The sequence below is a fragment of the Schistocerca americana genome, unplaced genomic scaffold, assembly GCF_021461395.2.
Source record: "Schistocerca americana isolate TAMUIC-IGC-003095 unplaced genomic scaffold, iqSchAmer2.1 HiC_scaffold_45, whole genome shotgun sequence".
In the NCBI taxonomy this organism is placed as follows: Eukaryota; Metazoa; Arthropoda; class Insecta; order Orthoptera; family Acrididae; genus Schistocerca; species Schistocerca americana.
Window position 1 is genome coordinate 1,079,346 of NW_025726181.1, and position 15,655 is coordinate 1,095,000.

The 15,655-nt window shown below is 36.7% G+C and overlaps 1 long non-coding RNA gene across 3 annotated transcripts in view; it reads right to left on the reverse strand.

Annotated features, from left to right (window-relative positions):
• The window catches only part of LOC124583212, a 46,070-nt gene that overhangs the window by 14,031 nt on the left and 16,384 nt on the right, over positions 1-15,655 (reverse strand). For 2 of the 3 annotated variants that reach the window (XR_006974090.1, XR_006974089.1), the window contains exon 2: positions 10,221-10,376. This is a non-coding gene — a long non-coding RNA (uncharacterized LOC124583212). Of the gene's footprint in view, positions 1-10,220; positions 10,377-14,655; positions 14,717-15,655 lie in introns of those variants that run through there. The other variant, XR_006974088.1, reaches the window with a different exon arrangement.

A 15,655-nucleotide genomic window follows, 5' to 3' on the forward strand; every position in this document is an offset into this window, starting at 1 on the left:
AAAATGTAGATGCAAAAGTAAAAAATCTGAAAACTGAAGCAAGTACAGGTAGAGAGAAAATCCATAATGCGTTTAAAGTTGTGCATTCAGATATCAAACATGTAGAAGAAACAGTATCTGAGCGTATTTCTCTTGTAGACGATAAAATTGTTAAAGTAGAAAGCAAATTTGAACAAAAGATAGGAATTATTACTGAAAAAATAGATGTAAATAATCAGATAAACAAAAATGAAGTCAAGAGTTTAGAAAGTAGTATTAATGACATCACTAAGAAACTTGAAAGTGTTAGTAGCAATATGGTCAGCAATAGTTTGCCGAACAATATTGGCACTTTGTGGTACAATATTCCAGTACAAAACTTTTCAGATGAGAGCAGTATGCATCCGGTAGATTTCCTGCAGCATTGCAAGGATAACTTTTTTCCAAATATGAATGATAATTTGAAAATTAAATTTGTGAAAAGATTTCTAGAAGGTGAAGCATTGTCATGGACTAATCATTATTGTACTGAGGGAATGTCTTTTGCAGAGTTCGAGGAGAGGTTCTTAAGTAAATTCTGGTCAGAGACAGAACAGGCAAGAATAAAAAGCGAATTCTTGAATGGACCTGTTTATAAACATGAATTTGGTAGCATGAAGCAATTTTGCAGAAATCAGTTAAGGAAACTCACTTGCCTAAGCAAACCTTTTGATGAACTCACTCAAATTGATGCACTCAAAAGGAGGCTACCATGTGAACTACAGTGGGAGTTAGCTTATGGTCCCGATGACACAATAGATCAGTTTTTGAAATATGTTGACAAACTAGACAGAATTATTGAGAAAACGGGTAAACCACCACACCATAGTCAAAACCATTTTCAAAGGACAGGGCATACAAATTGGGGAAACACACAACATGATAAAAAGGAAACACACAATTTTGGAAGTAGTGATTCTCATCAGAGAAATCACCAGTACAACTTCAAGGGATCACAAGGACACAATTTCCATTACAAAGGTCAGTATGGAAATAATCATAACCAATCTGGTAACAGACACTTTGGAAATAAACCAAAGGAGTGGAATAGTCATAATGGTATGGGGAGAACTGAACAGGAGTTAAAAAACTGAATGAGGCTCCATTGGCGGTCCGCAAGGTAGGAGCTACTTATACACAAATGGAAAGGGCCAACCCAAACTGTCTAACTAAACAGAAAGATACCTGTGACATAATGAGTAATTATTTCAAAGAGGAGTGTTATCCCATTAATGTAGTATCTGTTACAAATAATATATGACATACAAATAAACCAGAAACAAAAGGTAAGTTATTTAAAGACACTGATTGCTTAGAAAACTGTGAAGACTTAAACTTAGATTCATTCTATGAGTGGGCTGAGAGGAGCACCTTGCTGGGAAATAGTTGTTCAAATGATCAAAGTGGATTAGGAATTAGAGAACTTATGGAAGAGTCTGGTGGGCTAGGAATGAAAAGAGCACCTAGTAAGGATGATTTAAATGTGTATCTGCATACTGAAGGTAAGAGTGCAGAGGATAAAGATGATAATTTTTGTGATGTTGATTGGGAAGAAAAGGAAATTGAGGACAGTAGTGAAGATAGATGTTTTATTGGTGTAAGTGAGGAGTTGGAAGCTTTAGGGATTACTAATATAAAAGAGGATAGTAATGAAATTAGCGAGGTACACATGAACACAGTTGACAATTTCAATGATAAGGATGCCAGAATTTCAGCCAATGAGTTATTTGATCTTAATACATGGAAGAAAAATGAGAAGGAATTGACAGCAGGTAATCTTAACAGCATTAGGGGAGTAGATGATGAAATGTCAGATAGTGAGCAATTTTTGTTTAACTTATGGGTTAACAGTAGTGCCATTAAGGATGATGAAAATTTCAGAAAGGTAACACTTGATATATGTGAAACTTTGTATCCAGACTGGTGGCATAGAATTAAGTATCACATTGCACAAATGTTAAGACAGAAATATAAAGGAGAGACACACAATAGCACAAATGAATGTAGTTGGCTTAATGAAATATTCAGAAATAGTAATCAGGCCAAAGAAAATGCAATTAGGGTAATAACAGCATATAACTCTGGTAGTAATGATACAGGTAAGGATACTGGAAAGGGATATGGATTCAGTGAAATTGAAGATGACTTATTACATGAGAATATTAACAAAAAATTTGACTTTGATGTAAGCAGTCCGTTTATTGATGTGCAGATAGGATCATGGAAAGGAAAGTGTTTAGTAGACACAGGAAGTCAAGTATCTGGGATATCAGAATCATTAAGTAAAAAACTGAAAACTAATACGGATTATGTCGAGTTACCTGTGGTAGGAATTAAAATAAGAGGTGCTACCGGGAAGCACAGTAAATCAATAAGGAGTCAGGCTTTTATTACTTTTGAAATTGAAGGAGTATCATGGTCACATGGGTGTCTCGTCATTCCTGATCTCTCAGAGGATTTTATCCTAGGCATGTCTTGGATAACAAAAGTAAGTGCAGCATTTGATTGGGCAGGGCAGAAATTAATGATGACTCTACCAAGTGGTGAAGTCATCACTACGAAACTTCTTCAATCAAATGTGTTTTGTATGAATAAGACTGTGAACAGTATTGAATTTACAAAAGAAGGTGAGTACATTGAAAGCCATGTCACAGATTTCGATACAGATGAGATAGAGTTTGAAAAGTTAGTAAATGAAAAAGTAGTCGAGGCTAGAGAACTAACTGAGAACCAAAAACAAGATTTGAAATTATTTTTGTGGGAATATAGTGATGTATTTAGCAATATACCAGGTAAAGTAATTGGATACCAATGTACTTTACAGTTGAAGCCACATGAACCTTTCTTTACAAAACCATACAGTATTCCAATCTCGAAAAGGGTAGCAGTGGAGAAAGAATTGCAAAAGATGGAAGTGTGTGAAATCATTGAGGAGTATAAGCCCTTATAATAATCCCTTAGTCACTGTAAATAAACCTAATGGACAAGTCAGATTAGTACTAGATTCCAGACAGTTAAACAAATGTTTATACAGAGAAACTGACCACCCAGAGAACATCGATGAGTTGTTATATAAATTTAAAAATATCCAAATTATGTCAAGCCTTGACCTAACTTCAGGTTTTCATCAAGTACCTCTTGCAATTAGTTCTAGAAAGTACACTGCTTTCTTATACAATGGGAGATGTTACCAGTATTGTGTAGTGCCTTTCGGATTAAACTCATCAGTCGCCGAATTTATAAGGGCACTAGACTATGTACTTGGCCAAGAAGTTGTGTCAGAATTAACAATTTATGTAGACGATATATTAGTTTCAAATCAAAGTTGGGAGGATCATTTGAAGTTATTGAAGAAGGTGTGTGAGAAACTCAGAAGAGGTGGTATGACATTAAAACTGGAAAAATGTAAATTTGGTGTGTCAGAACTCAAATTTTTAGGTCATGTCATTACTAAGGAAGGGATAAGTGCAGATCCGGAGAAAATAAAATCTATCGTAAACTTTCCATCTCCTAGAAACCGGAAACAATTAAAGTCTTTCTACGGACTCTGTGGATTCTATCAAAAATATGTAAATGGACAATGCCTTAATGTAACATGTTTAAGCAACTTACTTAGAAAAAATACTCCATGGAATTGGTCTGAAGAGTGCCAGAAAGCATTTGATAAAATTAAGAATGAACTTTGTAAGAACAGTCTTTTACACAGACCAGATTTTAGTTTGCCATTTTGTCTTCACACTGACAGTAGTGATTATGGACTAGGAGCAGAACTATTTCAGGAGAAAATTGTGAATGAAAAAAATCTTCATTGTACAATTGCATTTGCCAGCAGAATGTTACTTAAACATGAGAGAACGTACACTGTCACAGAAAAAGAATTACTCGCAGTACACTGGGCGTTTACAAAATTTAAAACATACCTGTTAGGACACAAGATAAAAGTCTATTCAGACCACAAAGCTTTAAGTTACTTGCAGGAGTGTAGACTATATCACAGTAGATTAACCAGGTGGGCAATGTTCATGCAACAGTTTGATTACGAAATTGTGTATATTAAGGGATCAGAAAACGTAGTAGCTGATGCTTTATCCAGGTTACCAGTAGGAGGAGATCAGGAAATGTTTGATCAAGAGGAAGAAAAGGAATTTAAAATAAGATACATGAAGGGAATCCAGGATGAAAAGCTCATAAAGACACTTTGCAATAACATCAGGAGGGGACAGAATAACGATCCTAATTGGAAATTGGTTAAGGACTGTTTAGGCAAAAGAGGGTATGATAAACTTGACAAGTACTATAAGGTCTTTAAGGGAACACTCTTTAGAAGAACAGATGTGGACTCTGACAATTGGAAGCTATGTTGGCCAGAGTGTGAGGCAGACAAATTAATGAAGTACACCCATGAGAGTTATGGTCACTGTGGAATACAGAAATGTGTAAAAAAAGTTACAAGAAAATATCTACTTTTATAACATGGTAAAGAAGGTGAGGAACGAAATATCAACATGTGACAAATGTCAAAGAGTAAAAGTAAGCAACAGAACATGTCAGGGAGAAATGCAGAACATCATTCCAGATAAACCATTAGATTTAGTAGCTGTAGACTTTTATGGACCTTTACCTAAAAGCAAAGGTGGCCATTGTTTTATATTCGTCATGGTTGATGTATTTTCCAAACTAATTAAACTTTATTCTGTGCGAAAAGCTACAAGTAAAGAGATCATTGAAAAAATTGAGAGAGATTACTTCAAGAGTGTAGGGAAACCTAAAGCTATACTATCTGATAATGGTTCACAATTTGTTTCAAAAAACTGGAAAGCATTCATGGAAAAAAACTAACACAAAACATATCTTGATATCCGTGTACAACCCATCTTCAAACCCAGCAGAAAGGTACATGAGAGAAATAGGGAGACTTTGTAGGACATATTGTAGTCACAAACATCCTAGTTGGTCCGACCATGTAAACAGCTTCGAGGATATCATGAACAGCTTGCAGCATAGCTCTACTGGGTTTTCACCATATGAAATTATGTTTCACCTCAGACCAGCAAATCTTATTTCTGAATTAATAGACTTTCCACAATGTAGCTTAATATCAATGAAAGAACGTGAAGAGTTTGTAAAGAAAACCATGAAGAAACTAGGTGAAGCTAGGAAAAACAGACATAATAGGAAAATAAAGGCTACCACATTCAGAGTAGGTGACCATGTCTTAGTGAAATCCCACGAACGATCAAAGTTACTAACAGCAGAACTCAAGAAGTTCTTTGACATTTACATTGGGCCATTTGAGATTATTGAGAACCCCATCCAAATGCGTACCGATTAGTATATCCCAAGTCGAGAAAGCTGTTTGGTCTTAGGAATGTTGTTTCTTTGAAGCCGTATATTGAGAAAAGAGCAAACTGAGCCTAAAAACATGCCTTTATCTGGAAAGAATTTTACTGGAAGTAAAGAAAGAAAGAAAAAAAATGCAGTCACCATACTATGCCATGTAACACATCTCATGCAAAACGATGTTGTATCTAGACTGATTGTCACGTAATTATATTATAAGATTAGATTTCATGATTCCTATGTGTTTTTTAAAGTAATTTTACAGTATTTAATGAATTGCAAAATATGTAAACTTGATAAATAAGGGATTTTATTTTATTGATGATGCTAGGAGACAAGACATGTCACCCACCCTCACAGTTTGAGAATAGCAAATCTCATAAATTTTGAAATTTGTTCATTCACTTAAATAGACCATAATGCTAAAAAAAAAGTAAATAAATAAAAAATAATTGTATAGTTAATAGAATATATTTTCTTGTATATGCAAGTGTGCCTTTGTTTTACATCATGCTCACCATAACTGGTTTTATTCAGCTCTGTTTATAACCCCATAAAGATACTTTGTTGGCTTATTTTGCCTCTTAATTTTGATATAACATAATTCACAAGGCTCCTGAGAGAATAGTGTTGTTGAATTGAAATACTTTTGCAAACTCACTGATGATATAGGAGTTAGTACTATGTTTGTTCTAATATGAGAAAATGTTTTAACTTTAGTATTATTTTATAGTAAATTTCTGGGCAACAAATCGACATATGTATTTATGTTGTGAGACAAAGGAGGAAGTCAATGGTTGATGAAAGAATAAACAGTTTACTACAGTTGTGATAAAAAGTAGTATACAAGCCAAGACAATGATGCAATTTCTGTATCGGACTGACAAGTGGACCAAGGTACACTTGCAAGTCCTGGTGGGCTATTGTAATGTAATTAACAGTCAGAGATAAAGTTTATCTCATGCGAAAAGTACGATGCCCACAGTAGAGTGTTAAGGTAACTTCATTATGTTGCCATACAATGTGTTTAATTTATTTATTTATGAATATTTTCTTTTATGATAAATAATGGATTTGTTTGAGATGATAAATGTGGTATATTTATATGTATTTATTTATATGTGTCTTTGGAGTGTATTAAGGTCAGAAGACCAAATAATCTGGAATGCAGGAATGTCTGCAACTTCCGGGTACATGTTGGCTTGCACGCCAATTCTTTGTCGGTATTGGAGGGAGATGGACGTGTTTAAGTGACCAGTACAGTATAATGCATTTTTAGGGTATCAATGTTCGAAGTGAAAATATTGTAGTTACTAAACAAAGAGTACGAATAAATATTATTTTTAGCCGAAAGTAATTCGAACCCGGTAGTGTTTATTTCAAACAAGAAGAAAACCCAGGCCAGGCTTGTTAGAGTAATGTTTTGCAGACAAAACCCCTAGACAAACGAGATCTGCAGTGTGTAATCTTTCAGCAGCTACTAATAAATAAGCCTTGCTGAAATTGTGCTGGAACTACTCGTATTATTATCAATTACAAACACGTGGTGCGAATGTGGTCCTACCACAATATACCGCGTAAGATTCCACATCATTCAGTTATCAAGAAACGAGATAGGTAACAACCAGTACAATATACATTCCATAACATTACAATATTCTTTATTTAATGTTTGTGTTGCTTCTTACAATACTATGCATGGAGAATAAGATTGTGAATTTGGATAGCGCATTTGGCCAATGTCCCAAAAATGGGGACTTCTGTAGTTTTTATTCTAATAAACTGAAACTTTTCAAAACAACTTTTTATTCAATTTATCACTCAATGTAACATATTTATGTATAAAAGTTTGCAAAAAAAAGATCCAATAGAGTTTTGGCCAGTAAAGGGTTAAGGGAAAACCAGATGTAACACAAAATGTCTGGCAGAAAATCTGCTACAGGAACTACATCACAAACCCCGACTGCTCACAGATTATGCAAAGGACAATGGTAACTTCCGAAAATTCTCAAAAATACACATTTATTTGCATTGATATACAATGAAATTCAGGGGTGATGTATACTTTGCCTGAGCTGTGAACCACAAAGCATTGATTTGCTACGTAAATTACATATACAAAACACTGGTAGCACTAACTTACAAAGTATAGTTTTGCAGGCATCTCAAAATTCTGAAACTAAACCATTTCTCACATAATTGGACAACAAAATAAGAGACAGACTATTTTGAATGAGGATGATAGGCATACTGTTCTAAAAATTTTTGAAAGGACACAGTTTAGTTTAAGCCTACAACTGACGGTAATAGTACTGGTTTATCACGGGATTCCCAAATGTTTGAAATTTCACAACATATCAGAATTCAAACAAGTATCGATACAATCGATGAAAAATTACTCAGAAGTGACATGAACAGCAAAATATACAAATATAGAACTTCAAACAGACACATTATCTAGTACAAACAGTCTCCACATAAGGGAAAATTCCTAAGTCAGCTTTATTTAAATGGGCAAATAAAATAAATAACAAAACTGGAAATTGTCCCTCCTCTTGCAATGAATTGCTACTGGACAACTGCTTTTGTACATTAAATGGAGAGTACAGTACACATCTAATTAACACCAATGGATTTCTGTTCACAGAATAACAATCTTTGGATACTGTACTGCATAGTGTGGGAATTCTGAGACATTCTGGGTTGCTGCAGAGTGATTCATTTTTTAAAATAGACAATGTGTAGTGGTGTACACTGTTAACACACTAGGCATATTACACGGGCCACTTGTTCACTCCTTTTGTACACACATCAGTTAGACTGAGGTAGCAATGGAGTTTAAAAGCAGACATTCATACATGGCACTGAATTTAAGATAGAAGTGAATTTAAAGCAGTATTTGGAATCTCTTCATGCAATAAACCAACAGTCTGCTGCTGATTTAATGATTTCTGAGACACACTCTTGAAGACTGAAGTCAATAATGACAGCCACTACTGAAAGAAACTAGCTTCACCTCTGGATAATGATGACTGAAGAGGACAGCTCCCCACTGTCTCTACCAACAAAATGAATGCAGTCTTTGAATCAGATCAGAACTAGTTTGTTGAGTTCCTGCATGGCAATCTTCAGATCAGAAAAATAGTTGTGAAGATCAGAAAAATAGTTGTTAGATACAACACCTTTTAACACTTGAGTAAAAAAACTTGCTGCTAAATCCTGATATTAAACAGTTGAAAAATTTGATTCTCAGTGGTCAAAAGCAGCATACAATAACTAATGACAGAAAACAACTGTACCAATCTTAGAAACAAACATGTGATAGACCTTCTCAGAACACACCCATATGGCAAAAGTGAAAAAGAGGACACAAAAATTATTAATGTCATTGGATGAAAATGATATTTTTCAGCTTAAGATAATAGTTACTAAAAATATTTTTAATTAAGCAACTAGTTTCAGCTCGAAAAGCCATTTTTCGGTTTACACACATAGCGAGGTCCCACAGAAATAAAAAGGCAGCAAACACACACTATGTGCTACTGTTCATCATGGCTTACAAATTACAGTAGAAATGCTACTGTTTGTTGTACTTTAAAAACATTTAAAATGGCTTTTTGGGCCAGAACTAACTGTACAGGGTGATTCAAAAAGAATACCACAACTTTAAAAATGTGTGTTTATTGAAAGAAACATAATGTAACCTTCTGTTATACATCATTACAAAGAGTATTTAAAAAGGTTTTTTTCACTCAAAAACAAGTTCAGAGATGTTCAATATGGCCCCCTCCAGACACTCGAGCAATATCAACCCGATACTCCAACTCGTTCCACACTCTCTGTAGCATATCAGGCGTAACAGTTTGGATAGCTGCTGTTATTTCTCATTTCAAATCATCAATGGTGGCTGGGAGAGGTGGCCGAAACACCATATCCTTAACATACCCCCATAAGAAAAAATCGCAGGGGGTAAGATCAGGGCTTCTTGGAGGCCAGTGACGAAGTGCTCTGTCACGGGCTGCCTGGCGGCCGATCCATCGCCTGGGGTAGTTGACGTTCAGGTAGTTACGGACAGATAAGTGCCAATGTGGTGGCGCTCCATCCTGCTGAAATACGAATTATTGTGCTTCTTGTTCGAGCTGAGGGAACAGCCAATTCTCTAAGATCTCCAGATACTGTAGTCCAGTTACAGTAGCACCTTCGAAGAAAAAGGGACCAAAATCTTTATTGGCTGAAATGGCACAGAAAACGTTCACCTTAGGCGAGTCATGTTCATACTGAGTTGTTTCCCGCGGATTCTCAGTGCCCCATACACAGACATTGTGACGGTTGACTTTCCCGTTAGTGTGGAAAGTTGCTTCATCACTAAACACAATCTTTGAAATGAAAGATTCATCTGTTTCCATTTGAGCAAGGATAAAATCACAGAAATCGATTCTTTTAATCTTAAGCTGTTGATATTTTTTTTTATGATGCAACCAGTTTTGGTCAAAGACCATTTTTGAGGACCTGTTGTACCCACAGCATGGAAACAGGAAAAATTCAGGCAAAATGGATACTTCAAAATTGTAGTAACAATACATACAATGCTTGTGGATATTTAATTTATATTTCTGACATTGTATTCTTTTGATATATATAGTTTTTGCTGGTAATCAAATTCTGTAAGTGTTGCTTGTATTGTTACTATAATTTTCAAACATTCTTTTCATCCCAAATTTTCCCGTATCCACGATGTATATACAACAGGTGCCTGAAAATGGTCTTCAACTGAAACCAGTCACACAGTAAAAAATTAAGTTGAATAACAGCTCAAGATGACACATACTGTCATTTCTACAACTCACTGCTTTTGGTATCACCTGTGAGTAGCTGTACGCTTTGATGACGTTGGCACTGGGGTCGTGCTGTATTCTACCACCACCAGTGCACTCGGTATCAACGCCGAGGCCTTTCACCCTGTCCATCGTCTCATCGTAGACGTCCGAATGGAAGCCAACTCACTTGTATCCTCGCACCTAGTAGCAGGAACCATTGTCAAACTTTGAACAAAATGTATCAAGAGTACTAAGCAAGAAGAAAACACAAAAGTAGCAACGTGAGTGGAAATTGTGGCATCAAAAATAATCTGAAAACATAACTTAAAGGAGCTGTTGTTATATCCCCTATCTATAGGAAACACAAACAGGAGCTTCTGTTTTTTTTTTTTTTTTTTTTTTTTCATACCTACTGCAAATGCAAATGAAAGCTTCTGTATATTCGGACATGTGTTCTCTCGGAAAACACTGAACATAACGTAAATCATCTAGCTGACAAGGTAGTCGGCAACATCAGCACATGGCTTTTGGAGAACGGATTAATACTTCACTGCCAACAACTGAACTCTTGTAAAATAGAAATAGTCTTGTCCTGAGCTGGTCGAACAGACATTTTAAATTCTTAAGACTGAAGATAAATGAAAAGCTCTCTCAGAAGTATCATGTTCAACACCTTAAGCAGAAAATGAACACTTCTGTCTTCACTATACACTATGTCTTGGACACAAACACAAAAGCTTGTTTACTTTTGCTCTGTTATCTCATATGGTGTTATAGTTTGGGGCAATTCTGTGCACTTGGCAAGAATATTCTCATCCCTGAAAAATGCAGTCAGCAAGGTCTGCAGTGCCAGCTTGTGAACATTCAGGGTTGCCGCAAGTTTCCCCAAGTGACGTTCCCTGATTTCCAGCAAGTTTTAGCATTTTTCCCTGACAAATTTCGAGGTCTCAAGGGCAAGTAAAGACATAAGTTCACAAAAAAAATGTAAGGACTTCTGTATTTCTTCCCCTCATGAGCAAAAATCTTAAGTACTAATGTCAGCATCTTTTGTAATGAACAGTTTTTAGATACAGAAAGAAAGACAATGGTATATAATATTCCATGAAGAGCACTGATGTTATTTTATTTCAATAAAACTAAACATATTTGGTGACACAAATACGCATTTCCTTGGAGTCGCAAGACAGATTTAAAATACCTACACTGATTTCAGAAATAACCTCAGAAAAAAGTAGGCCTATTGAAAGTAGTATATAAGGCAGGCCAAAATATACAGGTACATAGCATACAAACCGCCTGTGACTGCCACAAGTTGTTCTTCCTATCGCTCATACTTTCTAATATACAGGGTGTACATTACATCTGGGAACACTTTCAATTATTTATTGCACAAGAACCAAACATAGCACAGATATCACACATATGTCTTTTTGAAGGAAACCCTGAAAGTTCTTTTTCATGTACACCACCGCAGCATACTTTGGTGATTTGCCGATAACACCAGTCATAAACATTGCAAGTTCAGGTGCGGAGCGAGCTTTCTGCGTGTTGGAGTTCGACAAACAAAGTGTTTGCTACAGCTGTTCAATGGATGTTTAGAACAAAGTACGGTAAGAAACCACCAATAAGGAAGGCACAACAAATTTATTATGATGGGTTGCTTGTGCCCAGCACAGAGAAGCAGACATCCCAGTGTGAGTGAAGTGAATTTGGATTGCATACGAGAGACATTCATAAGGAGTCCAAACAAATTGGTGCGTCGTGCGTCCCATGAACTCGAAATGGCTCCACTGACTGTGGCAAGTCATGCGACAGAAGTTGTCTATGAAACCATTCAGATTGGAGCTAGGGTAGAAGGTCAATAACAACGACAAAGACAAGTGTTTTGAGTTTTGTTCACAGTTGCAACAATTGAATAAGGACGGGGATGGAATTTTTGATCGCTTAAGTTTTAGCAATGAAGCCACTTTTCACACTAATGGGAACGTGTACAGGCATAATTGTCGAATCTGGGGTGCAAAGCATCCACACGAATGCATTGAATTTGGGTGTGATTCGCTAAATGTAAATGTTTTTTGTGCTTTGTTGAGTCGAAAACTGTACGGGCCATTCTTCTTCGCCAAGAGAACTGTCACTGGATATTCTTACTCGGATTTGTTGCAGCAATGGCTGATGCTTCAGATGCAATTGGGCTCTCCATTCATCTTTCAGCAGGATGGGGCTCCCCCCCATTTTCATCGTGAAGTTTGCGGGTACCTGAATACGGAGCTGCCGCATCGATGAACTGGCCGTGCTACAGAAGGGAACAGCTGTTTCATGAAATGGCCTCCCTGATCACCAGACCTCACTCCGTGTGACTTTTTTTCTGTGGGGACACATTTAAGATCCGGTGTATGTATGGTCTCTACCACGTGGTGTAGCGGAGCTCCGGGAGAGAATACGAGAAACAAATATCACAATCGACGATGCCATGCTGGGACAGGTATGGCACGAATTCGATTATTGTATTGATGTCTGCCGGGTCACTCATGATTCGCGTACTGAATGTTTGTAAAAAAAAAAATAAAAAAAAAGATATGTACATCCTGTATAAATTATTTTCTAAGCCCCAAAATGTACTAGAATAAATAAAATGTTTATAAAACAATGTACCGCACACTGTACTTGCAGTGAGAAAGTCACAATTCCTGAACTCCATCGCCCGTGGCCTCTGGCCTGCCGAGGAGCACCACAGTCCTGAGTCCTCGGATAAATCACGAAAACCCACTGCATTATACCACACACAAACAGAGCCGGCCTGGGAGCAGATCGGCGAGACTAGATGCGATGGGCAGGGCTTGCACATTATTGGGAAACGATGGGCTTCAAATCGGCAGACCCAATCCGTTAGAGAGACCCACAGAAATGGCCTGTGGTTTTGGCCCATCATGGAAGTCCATTCATGTGGGCAGCTTTACACAAGTCACTGACATTATGTTGACGAAATGAGATGGTGGTGATAAATCCATCAATTTGTGCAAATACTCTGAGAATTAATGCTAATGAAGATAGGCAGCAACTCAACGTAAAGATGATCGCTGAACCATGGACAGACACGTAGAAAAGACAATCACACTCTCACAACTAAATTTTTGGCCATAGCCTTTCTTGGAAAATAACACACACACACACACACATATTCACACAATCACTCAGACACAACTCGTGCACATATGACCGTTGTCTCCAGCCACTGGGTCAACAATCTCCAAGAATCATATCAAAACCAACCACCCCTCACGCCTCCCATCGGCAGCTATTAGGCTAGTGGCAAGAAGTGGTGGCAGCACTGACTGCAAGCTGAGGGGAGTGGTAGGAAGTGGAGAAGCAGTAAGAATGAGGGAGTAGGGAAGCGGTGCATGTATTAAGCTGCACCCAGCCAGCGACGATGCAGGAAATCCCAGTAAACAAACTGTTTCATCTACTGAGACAAAAAACAAGATTTCTCCAGGTTTTTTTTTCCAAATTTCCCAGCACGGCAGAAAAAAAGAGTGATACACCTAAGTATTCAAATCCACACACAAAGGTTACCTTGTGGTATGCTAGAATTCCACACAGGAGACCCTCACAATACATGAGAACTTCTCTATGCAACATGTAATTTATCCTAATTTCTCTTAATTTCATATTTTATTAATTCTGTAATTTTTTGTTTATAAACTATATATTCAGCTTTCTGTAAACTAGGTACCACCTCATCCCATGAGCTTTGGCTCAAAGTCTCAAGATACGCGATAAAAAAATAAATGTCAATCCCAAAACCTCACACGCCAATATAATGATCTGCATGCAATCATTCTGTTGATAATGGCACATTAAATTTGGAAAAAAAAAAAAAAAAAATGCATTCAGCCCCCTCACATCATTACATCATCAGTGCAAACCAGACGATATTTCTCGTGTAAATCTACACAGCTATCTGGCAGTTCACACTTAAGGATACACGGCATTTTTCCAGCTCAATATTATGTAACAATCAACACCTATTTCTTTCAGGCACTGTTTATAATGTATATGTTTTAAGATTTTTTTGTTGATATCAGGTAATAGAGCACACTTTCTAAACAAATTAGAAGTATTTTGAATATTTTTGAACCTGCTTAGAGTTATTTAAAAAAAGTAACAAGGAAATTCTTCCTCAAACTGAGGTACCATTTAATCCAATGTTATACATTTGAAGGAGACCAAATTTTTAAAAGACATGCATGACATGGCTGAGGTACTAGACCTATTTAATTCCACCTATTACGTATATTACAAGGTTAAAAAAGTATCACATCTTACATTTAATATTTACAATTTTTTCCTAATAAAAATGTTATTTTTTCTATGATTTAGCTGATTCTGCAATAAAGCTTAGGTCTACTACATAAGTATGGACTACCGAAAGTTACAGAAAAAATGAGAGCAATGCTTTATAAACTTTAGGAAATATTTGTACCTGAATTCTGAAGAAAACAACTTGCGGGAAATTGCGAATGAACATATGAGTCCAATTAAACTGTGCCTCAGAAAATTCCTGAAGCATAGTCTACATCCTGCAGCCTTTCTTAATCTTCAAGCTTCCTCTTGGCATTCCTTTTAGCACTTCTTGCTTCTTTGGTAACTTGAAGAGCGAATCTTTCAGCTTCATGCACCCGTTGTCTGTCACACAGAAGAAATTGATCTTTCATATTAGAGCCACATTTTATGCCTAAATTTCTCAGGACTTCCTACCTTCCTATCACTCCATCATTGAAACATAGCACACCATCTAGTACACCAACTATTAATGTATTTATTCCTACAAAAACATTCTTGAGTAATCTTTCCCGTATGGAATGGTTGAAACTTTCATTTGTATTCTGAGTGCCCCCATGAAGACATTTACCGTATTTACTCGAATCTGAGCCGCACTTATTTTCCAGTTTTTGTAATCCAAAAAACCGCCTGCGGCTTAGAATTGAGTGCAAAGTAAGCGGAAGTTCTGGAAAATGTTGGTAGGTGCCGCCACAACTAACTTCTGCTGTCGAATATATGTAGCGCTACACAGCCATGCTTTGCAGGCACAAAGATAAATACTGGCGCCAAACCCTCTGCATGAGTGTATTAAAAAAAAAAAAAAGAAAAAGAAAAAGGGGTGGCAGACAAGTTTTTCCTCCGCCTCGAGTTTCGACCACTGCATTTTCATACATTATCCAACGAAGTAAATACAAATTCCGTATTGTGCACCTTTGAATGTAGCAGCATTTCAATGCACTACGAAAATCCGACTGGCAAGACTGTTTGGGATGTTTGTCAATATGGCCAACTCTACGTTCTGAATTTTTTCCTAACTGTGAGAAGAGATGGTTCCTTATAGGAACTTTTATGAATTGTGAATAGCATGCAGTATTCTCTTCACATTAGAATAATTAGAATATAAACATTTTGGCATGTATTCTTTCGTGTTTGCTGCTAAC